Source organism: Vulpes lagopus, chromosome 3 (assembly GCF_018345385.1).
Source record: "Vulpes lagopus strain Blue_001 chromosome 3, ASM1834538v1, whole genome shotgun sequence".
Lineage (NCBI taxonomy): Eukaryota > Metazoa > Chordata > Mammalia > Carnivora > Canidae > Vulpes > Vulpes lagopus.
Genome location: NC_054826.1, coordinates 46,300,018 through 46,320,009, shown reverse-complemented (window position 1 = coordinate 46,320,009; position 19,992 = coordinate 46,300,018). Strand labels below are relative to the sequence as shown.

General features: G+C 41.2%; 1 protein-coding gene and 1 pseudogene across 1 annotated transcript in view; one reads left to right on the top strand and one right to left on the bottom strand.

The window, feature by feature from the left end:
• DOCK2 (dedicator of cytokinesis 2) overlaps nucleotides 1–19,992 on the bottom strand; it is a 398,532-nt gene that overhangs the window by 257,632 nt on the left and 120,908 nt on the right. The gene's annotated exons all lie outside the window — the stretch shown is intronic.
• Nucleotides 12,118–12,514, top strand: LOC121488110 (annotated as a pseudogene).

Genomic DNA, 19,992 nt, shown 5'->3' with positions numbered 1-19,992 from the left:
TCCCACAAAATACAGGTTGAAAGGAAGTGGCAGGAGGAAGGATATATTTGCTAGGTGCAGTAGATGTGTTTGCATTGTTTACAAAGCACTGATGCTGTGGGAGCTGCAGACCAGGCCCAAGCAGAAGCAGTGGTTTATCAATCTGAAAGTCATCTACTTTACAGATTATCAAAACGAGCATCCCCACAAGATGAAGCCTCCTGGTCCTGAGAGTCAGCAAAATTTTAGCTGAGGAGGCCATTAATAACATGCCCTGTTTTTCAGAAAGTACTTTGTCTTCTCATTAACCATGATTTCTCAGAAACGTCTGGCTCCTCTGTTTTGAGATGAAATAATTTTTCTCGTTTGTAATTGGAGCTGTGAAATTATATTAGCCTGTAAAGCTTCAGGAAGTAGCATTTCTAAATTGTGGTTTGATTGTCAAGCAAACAAACACAAATGGTTTAAAAGATAAATGTTTCCAGAGCCTTAAATCAATCTTTACAGACAGAGCCAATGAATATTAGAGACCTATAAACCCACCCCAGTTACCTGATACCTGACAAAGACTGGGAGATCTGCCACCAGGTGGCAAGTCCAAATTGTAATTGGACCAGCAGTTAGGAAATTGCAGAGCTATTCCACTCTGAACTTTCACAGAAAGGAGCTTTCTTTTGTTGACGTGATGACAGAAAGGACAATGCGGTGTTTCTGGGTTCTGGTTTCTCCCTTCTTAGAGAAAGTTTCGTCCTATTGAAGAAGGTGCTACTACCAGAATCCATAGCTCTCTTGAAGTGTGATATACTTTTGCAATGATTTCACAATTCAGGGACACTTTAAATATGAAGACCCCTTCCCTCATCTCCTTCTTCACAATATTAGTCCGATGGAAAGAATGAAATAGAGATGCTTTGTTCATTTAAGAAAATCACCTTAAGATGCATCAGGCCAAGACTACATCTGTGACCACAGTCCCAACCTCAGCTCCAGAGTGAACATGCCTAAGAACAACAATCTGAACTCACCATCTTCCCCATGGGTCCACTCTTCCTCTGCTCTGTCTCAGAGTGAAGGCACCACAGTCCCACAGTCAACCAAACAAACTTGCTCTATCTCTCTGAACCCAACACCAATCTATCATGAAGTCATATCCATCCCTCCCCCAAGCCAGCCTTCTCCATCTTCCATTCTAAGTCTCCTAAACCCATCTCCCCACTTCCAATCTCAGTAGCAGGAATTTCCTCCAAACTCAAACCTGACCACAGGACTCCCTGCATAAAGTTCCTCTGGTTTCCAATTGTCCTTAGGGTGAGTATTGTGAACTCTTTGGCATAGCTGAAAGCCCTGGTGACCAAAACTTCCCTTACCACCCCATACTCCACCCCCTACACTGTCCCAGCCTCTTCTTCTCCAGCTTCTCAGTTTTTGTACAACATTTTCTTTGCCCAGGATGCCTTTATCCCATCCATCTGTACCTGACTTTTTCTTGCCTTCTAGGTCTTACTTAGATTCCCAAAGCCCTAGGACAACATTCCTGACACCCCAATATGGCTTGGGTGAGCCTCTCCTGTACTCCTATAGCACTTGAACTTCTGGCTTAATCATTTGTCACACTATGTGGTCATTGTCTGTGTAATGGGATGAGCAGTGAGATTCTTGTTATCCCAGAAATAAAGCTGAGGCCCAAAACTGGAGGCAAAAAAAAGAAGAAATTACCCCACATTCTAAATTTAAATTGTCTCCAGTAGCTAGAGTACACCTCAAGGTTTTCTGAGAGGTACTGATTCAGTACCAGCTCCACACCAACCTCATGCACCTCAGCCCAGAACTGAGGGAGGATCAGCAGAGGCCTGTGGATGTAAAGCAGTGTCCAGAAAGCCCCAAAGTGGATGTGGAGTGAGGAAGAGACAAAAGGATCACTAATGAAATATATGAAAATGAGACTGGCACCTTCTATCCCTACTAGGGACATGTTGGTTGATCTTCAAGCCCAGGTGCATCCCAGTTCTGCCAGGAGAATGGAGGGACATGAGAACACTTGGGAGGCCCATCTCACTAGAGGGAGAAGGGTTAAACATAGACAAGGTATCCATGTGAGCGGTTCATGCATATCCTCAGCATGGTTACCCCATGTCTAAAACTGCCTGTGGCAGCCTTCATTTGGAGTTTCATAGCCAGCCCCTTACTCTGTCACCCACACAGGTTAATGGACTCTTCAACCCCATTTGATATTTTACAGGCTTTCAGGTGAAACTCATTCTGCTTTAGCCAAGTTCCTGTTGACCGAAAAGTCAGTTCAGCTCAGCTCAACTCTCTTGGGGGGACGATGAGAAGCTTGTAGTTATCTAGGCTTGCCCTGTCCTCCCCACAGCTCTTTTGGCAAACAGAGAAAATGTTTTATTGAAGCCCAAGGCTGATCAGTACAAGCTTGGCTCAGTGCTTTCCTTCCATTTGGTTGGGAACCATTCACAGGTGTCTGAGGCCATGTAACTGAAATCATCTGGACGTGGAGGAAGACCTCCACACACAATTCCAGTCTGACAGATGGCAACTTGTTCTCACGTCCTCCCTCCTCCAGCCACTGTGGCATGAAGAAAAGTAATTCCACCCACTGGTAAATCAATACCTACCCACAAACTTCATATTCTGGATCAGGTTACAAGCCTTTTACAACTCTACCAGCATTTCCCCCCAACGCGCATTCTTCAGCAGCAACTCATGACTCACTTTCCTTACCTCCCTAAAGGCACACCTAATTACAATATCCAGAATCATCCTTCACTCCCCCTCCAGCCTGCATCTGCCATGATGTACATCTTCACTTTGTGAACCCTGGGGGCCAAAATATGACTTCCCAGCTAAACAAACAGCCTATTTAGAGATTTCGGAATTCAGCAACTATAAAAATTCTCTTTAGGTATCTTAGAGGGGTGAACACTAAAGAAGAAACATATTTCCAGAACTTTACTGTAATATCCATTTCACGTTCAATCCAAGCTATTGCTTTCACTGCATATCCTTTATACTTAACATGAAACATGACATTGTACCAAATCTATAAGAAAATATCCTATTAGAAGTTGAAATTGGCTGTTCAGAAATATAGTGACAACAGGAAGGACAGATTGATACATAGTTGCTGGAATTAAGAGAATGTATATTTGTGCCCCCAAAATATCACAGTGATGATAATTTGTAAGCTCTGATAGTCTATGTGTAATCATTTATATCATTGAGTATACACACATCTCACACACACACACACACACACACACATATATGTAGAGAAAGGGATTGAGGGAGAGAGGGAGAGAGAGAAAGAGGACAAATAATTACTGTAACAGATACTGTTCTACTGGATGTTATATTCTAGTGGAATATCAAAAACAGTTCAAGAGGATAATAATTGTCTTAGGTTGGATTCTTCAGGAGCAAACTCAGAGATAAGGTTTGAGTGAAGGTGACTTACTTATCAGGAGGTGTTCCAGAAAACACCCTGAGCAAAGAAGTGAGACCACAAAGGGGAGGTGGCCAGGCAGGCTACAAAAGCAGGCAAGTGTCAGAAAGCAAGCTCTGGGAACAGTGTGGGCCACAGGGGTGAAGCAGCTGGGGTATTTTGATCCCGGGGTTGGAACAGCCACAGGCACTGTGAGTGCTCTCAGCACACAGGTAAACAGGCCCCTGCAGCCTAAGGTTAACACAAGGAGGCCAATGCCAGCTCTGGGGAGAGAAAGTCCTCCTGGAGCTGTTGTACACAAAAATGCTCATGGATCACAGGCGACATGGAGCCCTGGAGTTGATGTTGCTGCGACAAATACAGACAGCTGCCAGCAAGATGCTGAATCCATAACAGGAGGGAGTCTGGGTGTGCAGGAAAGGCCACTCCCTGAGGCAGTTAAGAAGTCCTCTTTGAGATGGAGATTCTTGAGCTGAGACCTGAGGGTGAGAAGGGAACCACTTGCAAAGATCTCAGGAGAGAACATTATTCCAAGCAAAGAAAATGGCATGTGAAGAGCCTGGGCTGGAAATCTGCCCAACGCGTTGAAGGAATCCCGTGGATAAAGTGTGGCCAGATTATAGAACATGGGTAACATAATAGCGAGATGACAAACTTGGAGAGTCTGGCTGGGACCAGGTCTCATCAGGCCCTATGGCCCATGGCAAGGAGTTTGACCCTTGAGTGGAGGTAAAAATGTTTTGGCTTTCTGTTTTTAATGAGGATTGCAGGTGAGCCTAGAGAAGAAGCCAGAACACTGTGGAGGCTTTTTGAGGAGGGAAAGAAGAGGTCTAATGTTTACTGAGCCCTCACTATCTACCAGGCATTCGCTGTGTGAAGAGTGTATCATTATACCTATTTTGTGAATGAGGAAACTGAAGCTCAGAGAGGTTCAGTAACTCACATAATATCACACAGCTGGGATTTTAAGCCAGGAAATGTGCTGCCAGAGCCCATGTTCACTTCTACTAAGCTATATGGGGAGAGCAGAGGAAAGTTTGATTAGTTTATAGCATGAGAGACAGACAGAAGTAGAGGGACTTGGGTCAGAGTCCACATATCTTGCTGATGGATTAGATGTGCTATATCAATGTGTGAGCATATGCATTTTGAAGATTTGAGTGAGAGAATAATAGATTCATTTTAGAGTTATCAGATTAGGATCTAATCATGGGGATGATTTCATTGCCTCAACTGGCAAGTAATGAAAAGATTCCCTCAACATTTTTCCAGTGGTGGGAAGTGGCTTCAGAGGTGGCCCGTCATCATGCCTTCTGAAAGCTATTAGGGCATAATTGGTGTGTTCTAACAGGTACCTGCACTTTCACTTACCCCTTTGCACTTTCCAAGATCATTTTCACCACCACCAGCCTCCTCCCAGCCAACTCACTCATGAAACCATAATCCAGCTCCATAGAAAGTGCTTTTACGAAAATAAAGGTACAGATATGGCCAATGGAGTCATGATCTCAAATTTAATTTGTCCCTAATGCTTAGAAAAATTACATTCACAATGCCATACCATATGAGTGTAGCTCGGCCTGTTGTAAGACTGTCTCACCCACCTCCTAACCCTGGCTAATGGAAGGAGAAGCAAATGGAAAAGCTTGGGGTGGAACCAAGTGGCCTCTATACTGGATAATCTGGGCCTTCTCTAAAGGAAGATTCCCATCAAAGTAATATGCTCCATTTCAAATTCACGCCAGAGAAGAAATGAGTCAAGTTAGCTTTTTGATTGCAAAGAGCTGTGTCTTACATCCCTTGCGCCCATTTGGTTCTAATTCAGTGACATCTGGAATTCAAATTAATTTATAAGTACTTAGGATACCTATTAAAACAGTACTACCTTACCTCTCCAGGGCTTATCATCCCTGACCCACTGCCTCTTTTCTGCACCATGCTACCCAGATCCCTTAATCCCTTCACCCCAGCCCCTGGCCTTTTGGAGACTCACACAATTCACTGGCTCCATGAATTTCAATCTATACTTAACCAGGAACTCTTTCACCTTTAACCCTTTCTGAGCTAATCTGCAGTGGTATACTCAGACTTTTCTCAGCAGTAGGAGTCATTATAACAAATATGTTTTAATAAAGGGTAGAAACCGTTTGTCCAGAGATCTATTGAGAATGAAAGGGAATGGGAGATCAGGATGCCTGGGTGGCTCAGCGGTTGAGCATCTGCCTTTGGTTCAGGTCGTGATTCCGGGGGTCCTGGGATTGAGTCCTACATTGGGCTCCCTGTGAGGAGCCTGCTTCTCCCTCTGCCTGTGTCTCTGCCTCTCTCTGTGTCTCTCATGAATAAGTAAATAAAATCTTTTTTAAAAAGAAAGAATGGGATAGGAGGATATTAAGTATGAGATACACAACATATGTTGAACACCTTTTGGGTGCCAGGCACCACAATGAAAATTTATTTAATCATTACTAAAACTTGTTCCATATAATGTTATCCCCACTTTACAAATGAGAAAAAAGCAACTCCAAGAAGCTTGCCCAGGGTCACTTAGCTAGTGTAACAACAACCGAGGCAAGATTCCAGCACAGGCCTGTCTGACTTCAGTGCCAGCACCATTCCAACTTCACTCACCCATGCATGAGTGCAGACCATCATTTCTCTACTCCTACATTCTGCCAGCAGGAGGCAGCCACCCTTTGAATTTGTTAGCTCCCTCAAACTGGCTGGCCTGAAATAGAAAATCCAAGATCCTGTTGATTGATCTGTTGAATGGTTGGTTGTTTTGTCTTGTTTGTTTTACTAAGGGTTATGGTCCCAGTGGAATAAAACAAACAAAAAATTCCAGTCCTAGATTCCTAGAGTTAAACAATAATGAGCACTCATCAACTCCGTGATTTAACCTTCAGTTCAGTCATTCACTTTCATTTTGTTACTTCAACCAGCCATTTCTTGAGCTACAATTGGTTGAGCTTACCCATCTCACTACAGTTGGTTAGCAAACAGCAATCATGACTTTCAAACCATTCACTACTCTTTCCTAGAAGACGGTGAGAGCTTGGCATGAGATGTCTAATCTCAATCGAGTCCCGCCTTCTACAGTTCCTGGAACAATCTTGTCACACAGTAGGACTCTAATAAGTGTTAGATGAGTGAATGAGTGTTTGCTAATTTTAGATAAGGAGCCCTGTCTGCTTACATTGAGGGCAACTGTCAGAATCAGAACCATATACTGTTGGGTTATTGCAATATTTATAACTCTGCACTGTCCTTGAAGAAACCAAGTGGCAGTAGCTAGGGGCTGGAGGAGGAAAGTTTAAGGAGCAGAACTGTATGTATGCTCCTTCACCTTCCCCTCCTTCCCTGAGCAGCCCTTCTAGCAATACCTTCCCATTCTTGGCTTTACCCCATCACAGAGACAAGGATGGGAAGTGGGCAGAACTCTGGATCGCAGGCCCAGAGACATAGGTCCAAGTCCCACCTTACTACTGGTAGGCTGTGTGACATCAGATGGGTCATTTTACCCTCTTCTTCTAAATACGGGTATTAAAATGCCTAATTCATAGGAGGATCCAAATAAGACATCATACAAATTCAATTATAGTTATTAAGTATAATGAGGTGTGGGGATCTGATGCTATCCTAAGAAGTTTGAGGATCCAAAGCAAAGCACATTGAAACTTCAGTTTCCTTCATCTATAGCTGCCGTGTACACTTGACAAAACACCTGGACCAGGCGTGCTAGAATGAAATGGATTTGAAGCTATTACCTGCATCATTCAAACAAAGTGTGCTTCTGTCTGAAATACCAAACTCGGAGGACTGCATTCCAAGAGGTGGATATAAATTGAAATGATTGGGATATACACCTTGGATTTTTATGTTGCCTTTTGTATGTGGAGAGACTAAAGACGAGCTCAGACAAGCTTTTTCTGAATATCCTTTTACATCTCTGTTTGCAACTTAGAATAATAATGCCACTTACCCACAATCCTCATGCCGCCCCCTGAGCAATCCTATATTGCTGCCGTCACAAAACATATGAATACCAAGGAAAAAAAAGAAGGAAAAAACCAACAGCAATGTTTTGGATCAATATGAGCAGCCAGCATTCCATTTCTGGGAAAAGTGCACATTAAAAGCCTCTTGTTTACATTTTAAGGCTAACAGAGAGGCCCTTCATTTCAGAGAATTAAATGAGAAAATTCTCCTGGATTCAAGCATTAGCAAAATGGAATGGTTGTGTAATTGTCTCCAATCATCATCTGATTCTCTCTTCCTCTCACCTTCCCCATAACAGCTCCAGAGGAGAGGAGGCTGGGGCCTCCCTCATTTACAGCCAGCCCTACACATTTAAAAGCCAGTGTTGCTCATAACAAAGGGAAAACAAGTGTAATATATTTCAAACAAGCTGAATAATCAGAAGCAAACTTCAAAGAAGGGGGGAAAAATCACTGACTTTTACCCCCCATAAATAAAAGTGGAAATGTGGAGAATTTCTCCTCTGACCTGTTCTCTTCTAAAAGCTCTCAGCTAAGAAGGTAGAGAACAGAGGCAGCCCTGAGTGGGTGGGGACTTTTGCCTGCTTAGTTTTTCCATTCCTGTAAGAGAGCCCACGTGAGCCCCCTCCCTGGAAGGCTCAAAGCAAAAGAGTGATTTAAGAAATGAATCACATACTTGGGCCCAATATTTTAATGAGAGGATCAAAGAGATCCCATTTGGACTCTGAAGCCAGTGAAGAGAAAACTAGGCTAAGTGTGAGACAGGAGAAAGTAAACAGAATAAATATCAGTCAACAACATGTAATAAACTTTCTGGACAAAGGGGAGGACAATATATGGTCTTTATCCTTGGGGCAGTTCAAATGTAATAAAATAAAGAACCAGTCCATTGATAGGAACAGTAGAAAAAATGCATACAATGAAACACACTGTTTTCAATTATGTTCAGTCCCTGCTGATGAACTTTGAACTGTACTCCTATGAAACGGACACTAATATCTTATTTGGGGCATGACATGTTGATATATTCATTATTGGTTATGTGTATTTCTTCCTATCTACCTTACTCCAAAAAGAAAAAAAGAAGATGACATGTCAATGTAAAAGTTAACATAGGGGCTCTGAGTGCCCATAAAATGTAGCTCTCTCCTCATGTGATAAACCGTCAGGGCAATAAAGGAAATCACGAGGGTCTAGAATTTGTTGGTCATTAACATAGAAGAGAACTAATTCTGTAAGAGAAACAGTTTTTCCTGGTACTGAATTCTTAAAGGAATTTTTCATACTGAGTTAACGTTAATGTTCTACATTAAAGTTTAGTTGTGTTTAGCTGCTTTGACATCAAACTGTGGAATTTTAACTCTGAAAAGAACCTGAGAAAAGCTAATGGCTTTGGTTCCTTTGACTGTGTCATGTGCCCATGCCAAACATAAAAACAACAAATGGCGGGGGCGGTCTCAGGACTGTGTGCTTGTCCTTACATGGGACCTTCATTTATTTTTCATGCCAACAAATATTTATGGAGTGCCTAGCAAATGTCAAGCAACATAAATGACACAGAGGTGTATAGGACCAGGATGTAAGTGGAGAAGTGACCAAATTCTAGGCATATATAAGATTTAAAGGCCTTAGTGATTCATTGGAAGTGAAAAAAGAGGCACAAGAAAATTTGAGGGTTAGCTCCACATGACCAGCAGAAAAATAAAGGAAGAGAAGAAGGTTTTCATGAAAAGAAAGAATATAGTTTTGGAAATGTTGAGTTGGAGTACGTAAGACATTCAGATGGAGACATCAAAGGGACAGCTGGTTAAATGTGTCTAAAAGTGATCTTACCAAAATAGGTAAGCATAAATTCTACATATGGAAGATACATTGAACATGGCTGCATCCTACGAAGCATTTATAATGGGTAGTTATAGTGTGTTTAGCAGAAAACACCTTACTAATGTTTATTTGGTGATGGTCATGAAGACCATGATGAAAGAAAGGAGAAGAAAAAGGAGAGGAAAGAAGATACAGAAGACAAGGAAGATGAGGAGAAGAAAGTAGAGGGGGAAAAGGAAAAGTAGTCACACCTGGGGTCTGCACCAGGATGTCTGGGGACACATGTTGAGACAAAGGCGCTCAAAGGGGCTTGGAAACAGAAATTTTCACTTGAAGTTTTTCGATCATCACAAGGACGAGTTTAGAAAGAGTCCAAAGATAGTTAAGCAGCCCAAGCTACCCAGGTGATGTAACCAACACATTTGTCAACCTGTCACTTTACTAAGTAGGAGCAAGGAGAAGCTGAAGGGCAGAGTTTTCTGGCAACAAGAGCCAATCACTCTTTCTAGAGTACCTACAATGTACCCAACTGTTGAAACTGGGGATGGAACATAGTAAAAGTCTGGCCCTTTCCCTCAAGAACTCTCCTGCTAGAACATCATGCACAGCCTACTAGCCCAGGACAAGCAAGGAACAGTGATAAAGTAGACTATGAAAAGGGGAATGGGCAGAAATGTTAACAATTAAGGAGGCTCCATTCTCATTCCTCTGATGCACTAACTACTGGGCCGCACAACTAGTGCTACAGAGCCAATGATGGAGGTTAATTAAGAGCAAGAATCTCTCTATATCTGTGTTTCTTTATCTGTAAAGTAGAGAAAATGAGAGTACTTCCCTTCACAAGGTTTAAAGAATAAAATAATATGTGTAAAGCACTTGGAGCAACACATCTGTACCATGGTAATCACTATATAAGTCGCAAACTATTATTGTTTATTTTCATTTTAATTTCCATATGTAACTTTCTAGGTAGTAAAAATATGCTGTACTTTTACATAGATGGTGGTTTCATGGGCAGATACATATGTAGAAAACTCACCGAGCTGTACATTTAAGATTTGTGTATTTAACTATATATAAATTACACTATAGTCTAATATATTATATATATACACTATACACTATAGTCTAATATATATAATATACTATATATTATATATTAGACTATACATATAGTTACAATGGAAGATGATATTAAATTCCTTTCAAAAGGTGTACAGTGAGGCTTGAGGAAGTCAAGCAAATTGCCTGAGATATCATACCAGATCTCAGCCTGGATTCCTATGTCAACTGAGCCTTGATCCTTAACCGAGCTCAAGATAGCAGTTACCTAAAGACGCTGTCCCATACTCAACTTGGAGAATCTTCTGCATGAAGAGAGAGCAGCTGTTCCCACCTCCCTTCCATTCTTTCTCCCATTTTCCACCCTCTACTCATCTCAGCTCAATTTCATTGTCTCATTGATTATTAAAACCAAAATCCTTGCCAAGTAACAACCCACAGGGAAACACCCAGAGAAGGACTGTCAGTGATTAAGGACTGAAGGGAACACACCCCAAGCTCTGCAAATTTCTCAGGGGCTGAAGATGCCCACTATGAAACTGAAGTGCACCCACTCTAAGCATGTATGCAGCTCCTGCCAAGACAAAGAGCATCAGCCAGAGAAGAGTGAGTGATCCTAATTTACGAGGTGCTGTAGAAATTAATTTTGTATGCTTCTTCCATTAGCAGTGTGTCTGAATTAACTTTAATATGCAAGTTATCATGTTAATCTTTGATACTAAAAAAGAATGTATCATCATTAACCTTCCTATCCCTGAATTTAGCAATGCAGTCTTTTTATTAGCCATATGCAGTAGAAGTAGCATTATTTCTTGGCATCTCAGCACTCTACCTATCTGTATGCAGTTCCACCAGTCACTTTGTAAAATCTCTGCTGATTCAGAAGCCCATTTTTCAAACATTTGACTCTAACTGCCCATAAGTCACCAGAAGTTGACTCCACCTCCCCCCTCCTCATTTTTTTTTTCAGATTCCTCTAAATGAGAATAAATTTTCCACTGAAAGAGCATTCCACAAAGAAGACATGATGGTCAGTGGAAGAGGGCCCACAGCAGGAGGAGATATGAATAAGTTCTGTGTGATATTTATGAAAGGCAAGCTCATGCCAGATGGCTGGTCTTCAGAGCTCCAGGATATTTGGGTAACTAAGTTATAGGTAAAGCGGGAACTTTTGCTTCAGAGAATAGGTAAACACAATAAGCATCATTAGAAGATTAACTGTTAAGGATAATGGGAAAATCACTCAATAGTATAACTTAGTACATCTTTCCTTTTATGTATTCACTTGATATATGTAAATTATAGGTAAAAGAAAGTTACTTTTAGCTCCATTTGATGAATAACTTTAATATTCCTAGCCCTTTCATTCCATACATTCTAATCTTTAAAACATGATAATAGTAGGAAAATTTTAGATAAATTGAATTTTGCCACCTTTTTATTCCATTCACACCTTCTCATTGAACAGCAAGATAATGAGAAATTAAAGAATTTCTTAGAAGAGGAAAACAAGACAAGAATACAATATAATCCTAGAATAGAACATCAGTCCTTGAAAAATAAAACCAGTTTCTGTTCTCAACAAATGCAACAGTATACAGTTTATAATTTAAAATTACCTATACGCTGAAACTAACCTGGCTACCAATCCAGCTTTTTGGCTTGTAAGAAAGCTACTGATAATATGACAATGGACATATCTGAGTTTATCTCTGGTATATGGGTAGTTTTATGTTCTCCTTTTAAATCTAATAATTGTTGGCTGCCTGCAGAGGTGGCAGCCATCGATTGCTGGGCATCATGGCTGCCCTCAGACATCTGGTGAAGCCCAAGATCATTAAAAAGAGGACCAAGAAGTTCATCTGGCACCAGACTGATACATCAAAATTAAGCGCAACTTGTGGAAACCCAGAGGCATTGACAATAGGGTATGCAGAAGATTCAAGGGCCAGATCTTGATGCCCAACATTGGGAGCAACAAGAAAACAAAGCACATGCTGTCCAGTGGCTTCCAGAAGTTCCTAGTCCACAACATCAAGGAGCTTGAAGTGCTGCTGATGTGCAACAAATCTTATTGGCAGAGATTGTTCACAATGTATCCTCCAAGAACCTGAAAGCCATTGTGGAAAGAGCAACCCAGCTGGCCATCAGAGTAACCAATCCCAATGCCAGGCTGCGTAGCGAAGAAAATGAATAGACAGCTTATGTGCGTGTCATATTTGTGTTAATAAAACCATAAAAAAGAAAATAAATCTGATAATTGTTTTTTAGGCTGATACCTTAAAAAGGCATGATATGAATAAGAAGACAGCCAGAATTCAGCCATTATTTCCTCAAAGGGCCAAGAGCTTTCTAAAGGACAGAATCAAATATTTTCTAAGCTTTAGCCATTTAATTTCCAAGTTAACCATTATTTTTGCCAATGTGAAACCCACCATGTACTGCTCATAATTTATACCCTGCCCTATTATTTACATAATATCTTTTCATAAAGTAGCTGCATTCTAATCTGCTTGCATTCTTTTAAAAGAAAAATTTCCTATTGCAAATGGAAAACCAGTATTGCTTGATATAGATGAAAGGTAAGTGTAACAATCAATACTATAAAAGCAAAACACTTTTATTAAATTCCAAGAAGAACTTAAGCCTGAGATCTGCTCCCTTGTTATCAAAGGAGATTAGCAGAGAAAGATTAAAGACAAAACAGCAAAAGTATACAAGCCTTGATACAACGAGAAAGATTGAGAGGGAGTTGGAAGAAAATGAATGATCTTCTGCTCCTGTAGTACAGTACTTTACTTTTGCATACCTAAAATTATCCTTCATGCCAAGAAACATAATTTTGCATATGGTGATACATATCCACACTTTGAAAAATACAAGGAAAGAAATCAAAATCAGGATTCCTAGTTTCCCATCTCTGCAACTAACTCATGGATAACCTTGGATATGTCATGCTGTAAAATGAGGCAGTTGGATCAAGCAATCTCTCCGAGATGTTGCTCAATTCTATGTGCCTATGTGTTATGAAACCTTTAAACATGTTCTAGCATATCTTCTCATCAACTAAAGTTTTCAGTTGTTAATTGCATTTACCCTGTTATCTAAAAGTCTTACCAGGAAGAAATAGCAAAGATTTGAAAAGATCAGCTATTTTGGGGCAGAAGAACCTTTTGAAGCTGTTGTGTTGAAAAAAAAAAATCAATAAAATCGACTGCAATCCAGGCACAACAGAAGTTGACTGTCCAGGATATATGCCTGTGCATCCCTTGACTTTGGAAGTGGGCAAAGTGCTGTCTTTCAATCGACCTTACAAACCATCACCTGATCATTTGCCTGGGTCAAGTGATAGTGTATGCCAGGTGAGTAGTAGAGGGTGTTGATTCAAATTATCGGTCTTATCTCTTCCTTCCTATGAGAAAAATAGATTGCAGAGGGAAAAAAAAAAGCAGTAGTTAAAAACCAGTAAGTAACTGTAAGCTTACCAAAAGTAATTGTAAGCTTGCTCATTTGCAAGATCTGGTATTAGTTAAGCAAGTTTCTATAACTGCAAAAGAATGACAACAATGTTTATAAGATTTCTATAAGATATTACAAAAAGTAACTATTATCAGAATTATAATAGTATATATATGTACATATATATACTCTTTCTCACAGTTTTTTTCCTGTCTTGATATTCTGAAAAAAAGTCAATTTAAACAACATTTTATTTTTAATGCTCTACATTAGTCTCACCTCTGAACTGATAATAATGAAAACAAATATAATAATTATGAATGAAAATTTTATGAAAATAATAATAACACTTATATTAATTTTAAGCTACCACTTATGGGCATTTTTTTATCATCCAGGGACCAAGCTAAGCATTATTTCATTTATATCTTTTGCATACCTAAAATTTATTTATATCAACCCTATTATTATCCCCATTTTATGGATAAAGAAACAGAACCAAAGAAGTGATATGACTTTTCCAAAGTCATAGATGGATACAACTCAGAGATTATGAAACAAAATGAATAAACCCCATAATGTCTTTCCAGAACTCAATAAGTTGTTAGTAAGGAGATCAGAAGAGAAACCCTCCTCATACATTTGGGGCTAAAGTCAAGAAAGCCATAAAAAAAACTTGGAACTTGGAAAAAACTTGGAAAAAAAAGTTGTTAAAAAAATCAGATATTACCAAAATCTAGCTTAATATATTGAGAAAGACTAAATATTTAGTTCTGAAGATCTTTGGTATTCCTTTTGTTTTATGTTCTTAAATAAATGTTTAGATGTTGTAAACAAGAAAGACTGAATCATCCTGGCTCTCTCCTCTGAAGTCCCCCATGGCATTTTGCTTATAGCTCTACTATAGAGTATCCATCCTGCATTTTAATGAAGAGTGCCTCATTTTGCAAATGAAGGCAAGCTCCATGAGGACATTGCCATGTTTTTGCCAAATTTGTATTTTCTAAATGGCTTCTCAATTCTTTGTTTATAGCAGAGAATCAATAAACATTTATTGAATTGAAAACCTGCCTCTTTAAATGCCTCTCTTTGTCTATCCTATACAGAAATTAAGAAGCCAGGGAGGCAGTTAAAGATACGGTTCTTGAGGTGAAAGCAAAGACTTGGACTACAGATTGAGGTTTAGAGTTGTGGACATTCTGGTGGCACTGAGCTCCCATGTGGATGGTCTCCCCTAGGCAAGAGCAGGCAGGGTGGAACTGGAATACAACTGAGAACTGGAACCCTGAGCAATTGTGGAATGAACTTGATTTTCTCCAAGGCAATGCTCCTCCTCTCTCTGTACCTCCCATTTCTGATCCTTGGGCATAGAAAGAAGTGGCTGGAGATCTGCAACCATGCAGCAGTACATCCTGAGGATGTCCCCATTTTCCAGGACCAACCAGGGGACAGAAACTATGGAGGGCTACCCAGTGTTATCTTCTATGTTGGCAAGAGAGGGAGAAAGGTAGGGTGGGGCAACAAAAAGTTACAAAAAGCCTGGCTACACAGAAGGAGCCAGACTTCAGAGCTGCAAGACAGCCATCTCTCTTGCTTTCCTCCAAAGATCTCAAGGTCTGTCTCTTGATGTGTGTGGCTGAGATCTCCTGATGAACTAGAATGAGAGAGCAACACATCTTATGCTCAGAGAATTATTTTCTCCTTTTCCTGATGAACCCATAGTATGAGCCATTCTGCTATGTGCAGACTGGTCCCGCTATCCACCAAGATTTGCAACTCACTGTAGGATCCTGAAACACCACAAATTTTCCTGAGAGGTGACTGGGACCTCTTGATTTCTTGACACAGGCATTCAGCAGATAGCAGAGTGCCGTAGTCAACCTCCTGCTACCTGGACTGTAATTTATTTAAAAACCTGCAGCTGCAACCAGAGGGGAGCCCAGAATCCTTATAAACCAAACCGAGCATCTCATTGTACACATAGGCTCTGGCCAATCTGGGACATTGGCATGGAGAGGCAAGGCTAATGAAAACCAATGTATTGAGACCCATGGAAATATTTGCATGAAAGGAAAAATCCACCTGCAAGTGGGGTTCTGTTGTCCTGACTGCTGCCCCCTCTCTAAATGCTCAGAAGACTGGTCCTTCAATTAAGATAATTGTTCTTTCATCCTATAAACATGCTTTAAGTACCTACTCAATGCCAGTTTTTTGGAATACAGAGATAAAACTCTTTACCTGAATACAAGAAGGTGCAAATGCAGGGGATACCTCAGAGAAGCATCAAAAGAATAAAAGCCTCCTCAGATCCATAATAGGTGGATTCTCTCCACACTTGGTTGACTTTTGATAAACCAAATGCAAGCTGGGAGTAATGCTCCATGTGGCCAGATGATGCTGGCACAAGGGGCCCAAAGCTACTATATTGGATGCCAACTTCTTTTAGCTCACCTTCACAGGAGGAGGACTTAACTTCTCCATTGTTTTGAGGAGCCTGCAAAGAGTTCACCCTAGGGGGAGATGTGTTGGACCCAACACAAATTTTTTATTTTTTATTTTTTTTAAAAAAAATTTTTTTTTAATTTATTTATGATAGTCATACAGAGAGAGAGAGAGAGAGAGAGAGGCAGAGACACAGGCAGAGGGAGAAGCAGGCTCCATGCACCGGGAGCCTGACGTGGGATTCGATCCCGGGTCTCCAGGATCGCGCCCTGGGCCAAAGGCAGGCGCCAAACCGCTGCGCCACCCAGGGATCCCCCAACACAAATTTTTTAAAAAACAAAAAACCGCCCTTCCATTATGGAGAGGAGGAATGCTGAAAATTTACAATTGAATCAGAGCAGACTCTATCCCCACTGGGTAACAGAGCCAGTTTCAGCCTGAGTAGAGTGGCAACAGTGAGGATAAAATGGGCTCAACCTAGGTGGGAAAGAGCTGAATGCTTCTCAGCACAATAATGTCAGGATTGGCTAATCCCAAAGGATTGAAGCCAAAGCCAAATTAGTAAAGGAAATATGCTTCCCCCAAATGAAATTAGACTATGCTGTGTCTGAAAAAAAAACAAACAAAATTAAACAAAAGTCAATGCTAACCATGGCAAAGTATGGCTACTTCTTAGATGACCCAGAAAGAAAACGGGTTGGAGCTCCCTCTGGCAGGGAAAATGACATGCGATGAATTCCTACAGCCCACCTTCTCTCTCGGAAGCCTGTGGTCAGTCACCATCTTTATCTCATGTTGTGGAACTGGAGGCCATGGCTTGAGGAGAACTTCACTCAGAATTAGTTAATGGCTGACACAGGCTCAAAAAGAGACCAAGGAGCAAGGGGCAAGATTTTGCTCCAGGTCAGGGAGGAAAACCGTGGATTTAAGGAAGGGACTGCATAGGGAAGATGTGGGGGCAGGGTGGGAGGCCAGGCAATGACAGAGTCAGAGATGCAGAGAAATGATCAGGCCTGCAGAGCTGGAGGCTGGTGGGCTACACGATGGGCACGGTGTGGGCCTGAACCACCACCTCATCACCTTGTGCATTCCTCTTGAAGCAGCCATGGGAAATCATCAGCACAGCTGCCTCACAGCAATTTGCTCAGAGACAGTAATCCCTGAGAGCCAGCAACAGCAGACACATTTGCCAACCACTGGCCTACTGTGGGCGTGAGCCATGAAAAAAATTCCCTCACCACCTCCCTAAGGCACTGACATGTGCCCTTGAATCAGAAAGAGCAGGGACCCCACCATACTTGAGTCACACTTCCAATAACAATTTGTGTGTGGGCAGCTAACTGGCCTCCTTGTAGCCACTTCATCTTTGAGGGCCTTTTCTTCTTCCTCTGCAGAATGGATGGCGGGGGGGCGGGGGTGCGGAGGGCAGCTCAATTTGTGCTTGTGTGTGTATGGTCACTGGATTTTTAACATTTTTAGAATAGACATTTTTTAAGAGTAGTTTTAAGTTCACAGCAAAATTGAACAGGAAGTATGGAGATCCCATGTACCCCCTGCCCCTCCACAAGCCTCCCCTACTGTCAACATCCCTCATCAGAACCAGATCAATTTTTCAGAGATTTCTATAGACCTAAACTTTTTTGTTTAAACCAAATTGTCATAGACATATAGAAAGAGGGAGAGAGGGAGGGAGGGAAGGAGGGAGAGGGAGAGAGCTCTCCTCTCATTGAAGTTAGGGGAGTAGTAAGGCTTGCTATCCATGCAAGAGTGAACCTTCTTCTAATCTTCTCTGAATTACTAAATTTGACCACCTCTGAGAAGCTGGTTGCTAGTGTCCCTTCCAGCTCAGACATTTGATCTACCTCATGGGCTCAATTTTTCAACACACATATGCATATACAATCTTTTAGGTAGTTCTCAAAATAACCCACAAGCCAAGAAGAACACGTGCTTATCAATTTTATTTACATTAAAGAGAGCTGAGGCGTCAGGAGCTGCCCATAAGTCTGACTTAAGTCTCCTTCTGGGCTTTTGTATCTACTCTTTTTTGGAGGGATTGAGTAAAAGAGGGAAGGTAGTGGTGTGAGCACAGTCCTGAGTCTCATCACCGTGTCAGACAATCAAAAACCTTGAGTGCAGCCAGCAAATCTGTTTGCTGGGGACACACAGACAATTAAGGATAGTATGGAAATTAGGAGTGAGGGGTTGGATCCCAGTTTCCTGTGTACAGAAAAGGAAGAGAATAATAATCTCTGTGAGTAGGGCTGATGTGAGGCTCCGTGAAGAGAATGATGTATAGATCTCAGCACAGGTAGGTCCATAAACGTCAGAGTTAGAGGCCTGACATAAACCCTAATCTGAGCTTCTCATTCGAGAGATAAAGAAAATAAAACAGTATCATTCACTTTTGAGTTGGAATAAATAGAAAACTGCAAAGCTGAGAACCCAAACCTCATGAGTTCTGGTTTCACATTCTGTTCCATGATTACAGATAACAGTAATACTAATAATAGTCACTGATGATGATGGTGATGCTCCCTATATGAGCAAGTACCAGACCCCACTATGCCTCATATAGGCATGACGGCCTGTGATGCTCACAACAAACCCATGAGGTAAGTTTCCTAGGCTGTGCCTGTTTGGCAGATGAGGAGTCAGATGCTCCTAGAGGAGAAGTGTCCTGGTTAAGGCAGCAAAGTCAGGACTAGATCCAAGCCCTTGTTCTGAATGATGGTCCTGTGCTGTGTCTGCCTCAAAAATGGGAGGTCTCTCCTCAAATAATTTCCCCCTCTTTAGCTGAAGCCATAATTAGACTCTTATTTGCCTTTGAATAATTGGCTTCCCTCTTTGCGCTGGTGTCTGGTTCCAGTTGGGCAGTCACTCCAGCCTGGAGGGTATCACACTCAGCAAATCCACTTTGGCCGCCTGGGGCTAATGAGGGTTCTCAATGTGGTTGCATTTAAGTGGCTGGTACTGCAGAGAATATTCACACACAGACACACCCCCTACGATCATGGATGAGAGCGGAGTTGTAATAACATGCTCTTCCAAACTGGATCATACCACTCCAGGTCTTCAACTGAGGACAATATGGTCTGCTGTCGCTGAGTCTATCACATAAGGAAGAAGCAATATCCTGTGTATGAGTGTATGTGTGTGTGTGTGTGTGTGTGTGCCAGCACATGCGTGTAGGGGAAGAAGAAGGGAGAGTCAAAATCCTCAACAAGCACTGAGAAAGCTGAGTGAGATTTATGTCCAACAGTGAAGAAATAATGAGCACAGAGGACAAAGATTTGTCTAATCAAGACTATGAATTCCAGCAAGTTTTTCTAGCATTAAAGTAAATGAACGCAAATGTCCCTAAATAGGAAAATAGTGAAATCAGTTATAATCCATCTATGCAACAGGGTCCTATGAGGTCCTTAAAAATAACATGGGAAAATATCCACAATAATTTTCAGTGAAAGCAATAAATTACAAACTTGGTAAAGTATTATTCCAATTATGTAAAATATATGATACAAAAGACAGGAAGAATAAGCAGTGGTTACCTCTAAATTATGAGCTCATAGATGCTTTATATATTTCCAAATGTTCTCCAGAGGGCCTGTACCACACTCACCTACCTCATCCATAAACCTGTCCCCAGCATTCCAAAAGTACTGTTCTTCCCGAATTCTGGTTATCATCGTATTTGCAGGATTATTTGTAAATAGCCCTGTAAATTTATAATAAACTTATTCAAGCCCTATACATTATTTTAAATCCATAAAT